The sequence below is a fragment of the Convolutriloba macropyga genome, chromosome 9, assembly GCF_964194025.1.
Source record: "Convolutriloba macropyga chromosome 9, txConMacr16.3, whole genome shotgun sequence".
Lineage (NCBI taxonomy): Eukaryota > Metazoa > Xenacoelomorpha > Acoela > Convolutidae > Convolutriloba > Convolutriloba macropyga.
Genome location: NC_134476.1, coordinates 63,004,323 through 63,011,865, shown reverse-complemented (window position 1 = coordinate 63,011,865; position 7,543 = coordinate 63,004,323).

Sequence of the window (7,543 nt, the reverse complement as noted above, 5' to 3'; positions counted from 1 at the left end):
ATCAATAGAAGTGCTTCAATAAAAGTTTCGTCGACGAACTCTCTCTCTCTCTCTCTCTCTCTGATGTATTTGCAATAAAATCTTTTGCAAAATCTTCGATAGGTGGAGGGTTCTTGAACTTCCTTTCCAGAAACCTGACAAGATTTTAGCAAGATTTATGAGGTTTATGAGGTCCTTTAAAAGTTTTCTTTATATCTCCTAGTTTCTGCTAATTCCTTACATTGTTGACACCATGACATGAATTTGAAGTTGAAATGGTTTAAAAAAAAGATACATTAAAGAACCTTTTAACGCAATTTGGCTATAGGAAAACTTACAGGAAAGCTATTTACAATTTTGCATTTAGTACCGGCTGTATAAATTATTCTTAGTAAGATTACTAGTAGCAGCAGCGGTAGCGGTAGTAAGAGTAGTAAGAGTAGTATTAGGTAGTAGTAGTAGCAGTAGTAGTAGTAGTAGTAGTAGTAGTAGTAGTAGTAGTAGTAGTAGTAGTAGTAGTAGTAGTAGTAGTAGTAGTAGTAGTAGTAGTAGTAGTAGTAGTAGTAGTAGTAGTAGTAGTAGTAGTAGTAGTAGTAGTAGTAGTGGTAGTAGTAGTAGTAGTAGTAGTAGTAGTAGTAGTAGTAGTAGTAGTAGTAGTAGTAGTAGTAGTAGTAGTAGTAGTAGTAGTAGTAGTAGTAGTAGTAGTAGTAGTAGTAGTAGTAGTAGTAGTAGTAGTAGTAGTAGTAGTAGTAGTAGTAGTAGTAGTAGTAGTAGTAGTAGTAGTAGTAGTAGTAGTAGTAGTAGTAGTAGTAGTAGTAGTAGTAGTAGTAGTAGTAGTAGTAGTAGTAGTAGTAGTAGTAGTAGTAGTAGTAGTAGTAGTAGTAGTAGTAGTAGTAGTAGTAGTAGTAGTAGTAGTAGTAGTAGTAGTAGTAGTAGTAGTAGTAGTAGTAGTGGTAGTAGTAATAGTAGTAGTAGTAGTAGTAGTAGTAGTAGTAGTAGTAGTAGTAGTAGTAGTAGTAGTAGTAGTAGTAGTAGTAGTAGTAGTAGTAGTAGTAGTGGTAGTGGTAGTAGTAGTAGTAGTAGTAGTATGAAAACCTTCCTCTATTCATATTTGGATACAAGATGTATGTTTTTCGGAGTTTTTAGTAGGTCCCCAGTCTGAACAATCTGTTTACAGTCTGATTTGAGCCTAGAATCGGTCCAATCAGTAAACTTGCCGGAAAAGTAGAAACTTCTCTTTGTCTGTAATAAAAGTCTTCTCTAAAGTCTTCTATTTGTCGAGATGTAGGTGATATGATATATGTCTGCCTTTTCTTAGTTCTTTACAGTTCACCAGTTTGTGCCATCTGTATTCAGTCTGATTTGAGTCTAGATATGGTCAAAGTGGTCACTTTCCAAAAAAAAATTGAAACTTCTTTTTGTCAGTAAAAAAAGTCTTCTCCAAAAGTCTTTTTTAATCGAGATGGAGTTGGTAAAAGGTATCTGTTTTTTGCAGATTTAAATAATTACCCATCGGATCTTTTAGTGCAGAACTCCATCGGATCCTTTCCAAGACTTGCCGAGACTTGACAGGGTCCATGTGATCCTTGATAAGTCAAAGTTTTCCCCATTTCTTTTCTAAGTTATTAACAAGATCTTTGCAAGGTGGTTGAGTATTATAATTATTATAAAGAAAACATTGGAGGCATTTTAGGGTAATGTCATTCTGTTATAGTTTCCATGTTTAAATTTTCCTGTTTTTCGAAGTTTTCGTCATATGTCAAAATCTCCATCAGTTCCTTTCCAAGAAAGTGACAAGATCTTGACGTGAACATACTAAGGTTGCTGTGGTTCAAGTTATAAATTGTCAATAGCTTTTTACTGAAAAATATTGATTAGTAAGTTTGAAATTGGGCATGGCAACGGTTTTGTTCAATTCAATGGATATTTAAAACGCTGATGTATTCCTAAAGTTAAACTTCTTTTCTAAATTTTTGTGGCTTTTTGGTAATATTGAACTTTGTATTAGTTAGCAGTATAGAATGCTGTTGTCCAATGACTTGGTTTATAAAAATGGATTTTAATTTGGATGCAACTTATGGTTATAATAATGATATACACAAAAGTAAGATTATAAAGTACAAACCAGATAATCTGGCAACAATGAATACAACCAATACTAACATTAATATTATACTCAATAGAGAAGAGAATCATTTAAATATACACGATTCATATCTAGAGATAGAGTTTGTTGTATCAGATGATGCTGGGGGTGTATTTGCTAATAATGCTAATATTAGATTAGTTAATTATGGTATGATGGCATTGTTTAGTTCAGTTAAACTTGAAACTAGTGGTGGTAGGACCATTGAATATATAGATCATTGTCATCCTAATCTATTGATGTATAAGTTATTAACTAGTACTGATGATGAATATGAGAGTGGTTTTGTTAGAAATCAAGGTAATAGAGATAGTCAACTTAAAGGTGACCATATTGCTGCAGAACGAAGTCATATGTATATGATGGTTAAGATGAGTGATCTATTTGGTTTTGTGAATGATTTAAAAAAGATTATATATGGTTTAGGATTTAAACTAATATTAAAAAGAAATAATAATGATAGAGCTCTATATAGAATTAATGCTGGTGCTGATGCAGTAGCTAATGATGGTAATATAGAAATTAGAGAATTATCATGGTGTGTGCCTAGTATTGATCCTAGTAATGACAATAGAATTATTGTACAGAAAGGATTAAATAAAAAGAATAATATAGACTTCGGTTATTATGAAAGAAAAACATTTTATAAGAACGTACCTAATGCTACTAATTTCTTGTTTGATCTAGGTATGGAAAGTGGTATGGAAAGACCACAATATATAATAGTTGGTTTTGAAAATAATAATGTTACTGAACAAACTCATGATGCAAGTACATTTCACATAATGAATGTTACTGAATGTTATTGTAAGATTGGTAGTGAGTTTTATCCCGAAGATAGAATGAATATTAATTTTGGCACTAATAATTATAATGAGGCTTTTAAAGAGATTGTTAGCTTTAATAAAGATTATAATGGGCTACCATATAATATAAAACCGCATATAAATCATAGAACATTCAAAAGTAGTCATAAAATATATGTATTTGATACTAGATATCAAAGTGATCATATAGGTCCACAACCAATATAACTTAATTTTAAATTTAGTGCTGCAGTTGCCGATGTTATATTTCATGCATTAGTATTAACTAGAAAGGTTATTAGTGTTAGTAGTGATGGTAATAAGATGGTTGATATCATATCATAGATATAATTATAATTATAAATAAAGTCCTTATCATTATTTCCTACTAGTCTTAACAAAACCTTTAGCATAAATAGTATCTAGTTTCTTTTTATTCTCTAGAGACAAACCTTTAGCTTCAAGTTTAGTCTTCGAGCTTCGCTCGCGGGCAGAGCCCGTAGGCTTAGACTCAGTCTTAGGCTTTGTCTTAGGCTTAGACTTAGACTTATTCATAACAACAAAAGGATTATACTTTTTAACTTCCATTATTTTTTATATATAGAAATGAGTCTTTTAAATAAGTTCAAAACCAATTCATATTGTTTTGGTGGCAGACATTATAGTGGCACTAATAAAATAAGAGGAGCTATTACACCAAAAGGTACTAAAATGTTAAGAGGATCCTGCACTAAATGTGGAAGGAATAAATCAATGACAGTATCTGATGCAACAATAGAAGCAGGGGGGTTGAAAGATTTCTTTAAAAGTGTTGGTAGAGCTACAGTTAACTTTGGAAAGAAAGTTGCTAATAATCCAATAAGAGCATTAGAGATTGCAAGTAAAATAGGAACTGCAGCGGCATCTAGAAACCCTAGAGCTGCTTTATCAGCCACACCTGATTTAATTAAATTTGCAACTACTGGTGAAGGTATAAAGGTAGTACAGAAAGGAAGAGGTTTATACTTAGGTACAAAGAAAAGATAATTATTTGATTATGATTATATTTATGTTTATGTTTATGATTACGATTATCGGTAAATATTTATACTAATATTATTATTACCAAAGACATTGTTATTACTAAACAGTAATAACTTTAGTTTAAAAAAACACTTAATTTATTTTTCTTGTTCTTCTTATAATCCTCATATACCTTGACTAATTCATTATATTCATCATTATCTTTTTTATTATCATTCATTGATTTAGTATATAGTTTATTAAATTTATCACTAAACTGTTTAGCTAGAATATACATTTGTGAATACTTTATAATTTTATTTCTTTTTTTAGTATTAATTGTTTTTGATAATGAACCACAAACAGTTGCTGTAGCAAAAGCTGTGGGTATAGAATAAGGTAATCCCATACCTGTTAATGCAACTGATGTTGTTGTTGCTGTTGTTGCAATTGATGATAATAGTATTTCTGTTATCTCAGCTACGTTAATATAATTTTTATATCTACTTAACTTCTTATCATAATTATTAGTTTCAGTTTCATAATAATTTCTAATATCTTTTTTAATGTTAATTTTGTTGTTAAATTTATTATTAGCTTGAATTTTTTCATTTATCAACCGTTCTGATACTGATGATAAATCTGGATACAGTAAGCTCTCACTCGGTGCTGTTGGCTGACTCATTTTCATTAGTAAAAAACTTTCTATTTCTTTCGTTATATCTTCTTGTTTAAATCCATAATGCATCTCAAGTCTATCTTGCTCTTTATTATCAAGTAACTTACTTCGTAAAAGTATAGAAATTATATATTGTACTATAACACCTCTAAGAGATTTATTGTATTCTTTCATTTCCCTTAGACCATTAGTAAACATATCATCTAAATGTATGTTAGTAATATTTTGATTAAATTTATTATTATCAAATTCTTGTTTTAATTGATTATATTTAGAGATAGTATCAGCAGCAACTTTATTACAAAAGTTAACAGTATTTGTGACTTCATTTGCTGATTTAATGAATTCATTAATTAGATTTTCATTAACTTGTGTTTCATTTAGTTGTAATGTTTTAGTTGTAACTTTATCAAAATCACCTTTTATTAGTTCAGTTATGTTTCTACTTAAAATTTCTATTTTATTAGAAGAGGATAATAAGTTATTGTCACAACACTCTTTATTAACCACATCCTTTTCATCTAACGGAGGATGTACATTTGTAATTTTATGGGTATCCTTCATGTCAATATTATCATTATCTTCTAGGAATAACCCACGAGCCTTACTTAGTGTTAGGTTGTTTGTTGATGTTAATCCGAGAAGTGAGTTCCCTGATTGATTTTTAGCCTGGTTAAATCTATTTCTTGTCATTATTTATATTAAGAAATATCTATATTTAATGATTCTAAAACTTTATTGTTAGATTCAAAGTCAAACTCGGATTTTAATAATTCCTGTTCGTAATGTTTACCTTCTATTATCTCTCCATTAAAATCTTCTATTTTATATGTTGGTGGTTGTGTTTTTAGAACTTCATTATCTTTAAATCAGTTAAACTTGAAACTAGTGGTGGTAGGACCATTGAATATATAGATCATTGTCATCCTAATCTATTGATGTATAAGTTATTAACTAGTACTGATGATGAATATGAGAGTGGTTTTGTTAGAAATCAAGGTAATAGAGATAGTCAACTTAAAGGTGACCATATTGCTGCAGAACGAAGTCATATGTATATGATGGTTAAGATGAGTGATCTATTTGGTTTTGTGAATGATTTAAAAAAGATTATATATGGTTTAGGATTTAAACTAATATTAAAAAGAAATAATAATGATAGAGCTCTATATAGAATTAATGCTGGTGCTGATGCAGTAGCTAATGATGGTAATATAGAAATTAGAGAATTATCATGGTGTGTGCCTAGTATTGATCCTAGTAATGACAATAGAATTATTGTACAGAAAGGATTAAATAAAAAGAATAATATAGACTTCGGTTAATATGAAAGAAAAACATTTTATAAGAACGTACCTAATGCTACTAATTTCTTGTTTGATCTAGGTATGGAAAGTGGTATGGAAAGACCACAATATATAATAGTTGGTTTTGAAAATAATAATGTTACTGAACAAACTCATGATGCAAGTACATTTCACATAATGAATGTTACTGAATGTTATTGTAAGATTGGTAGTGAGTTTTATCCCGAAGATAGAATGAATATTAATTTTGGCACTAATAATTATAATGAGGCTTTTAAAGAGATTGTTAGCTTTAATAAAGATTATAATGGGCTACCATATAATATAAAACCGTATATAAATCATAGAACATTCAAAAGTAGTCATAGAATATATGTATTTGATACTAGATATCAAAGTGATCATATAGGTCCACAACCAATATAACTTAATTTTAAATTTAGTGCTGCAGTTGCCGATGTTATATTTCATGCATTAGTATTAACTAGAAAGGTTATTAGTGTTAGTAGTGATGGTAATAAGATGGTTGATATCATATCATAGATATAATTATAATTATAATTAAAGTCCTTATCATTATTTCCTACTAGTCTTAACAAAACCTTTAGCATAAATAGTATCTAGTTTCTTTTTATTCTCTAGAGACAAACCTTTAGCTTCAAGTTTAGTCTTCGAGCTTCGCTCGCGGGCAGAGCCCGTAGGCTTAGACTCAGTCTTAGGCTTTGTCTTAGGCTTAGACTTAGACTTATTCATAACAACAAAAGGATTATACTTTTTAACTTCCATTATTTTTTATATATAGAAATGAGTCTTTTAAATAAGTTCAAAACCAATTCATATTGTGTTGGTGGCAGACATTATAGTGGCACTAATAAAATAAGAGGAGCTATTACACCAAAAGGTACTAAAATGTTAAGAGGATCCTGCACTAAATGTGGAAGGAATAAATCAATGACAGTATCTGATGCAACAATAGAAGCAGGGGGGTTGAAAGATTTCTTTAAAAGTGTTGGTAGAGCTACAGTTAACTTTGGAAAGAAAGTTGCTAATAATCCAATAAGAGCATTAGAGATTGCAAGTAAAATAGGAACTGCAGCGGCATCTAGAAACCCTAGAGCTGCTTTATCAGCCACACCTGATTTAATTAAATTTGCAACTACTGGTGAAGGTATAAAGGTAGTACAGAAAGGAAGAGGTTTATACTTAGGTACAAAGAAAAGATAATTATTTGATTATGATTATATTTATGTTTATGTTTATGATTACGATTATCGGTAAATATTTATACTAATATTATTATTACCAAAGACATTGTTATTACTAAACACTAATAACTTTAGTTTAAAAAAACACTTAATTTATTTTTCTTGTTCTTCTTATAATCCTCATATACCTTGACTAATTCATTATATTCATCATTATCTTTTTTATTATCATTCATTGATTTAGTATATAGTTTATTAAATTTATCACTAAACTGTTTAGCTAGAATATACATTTGTGAATACTTTATAATTTTATTTCTTTTTTTAGTATTAATTGTTTTTGATAATGAACCACAAACAGTTGCTGTAGCAAAAGCTGTGGGTATAGAATAAGGTAATCCCATACCTGTTAATGCAAC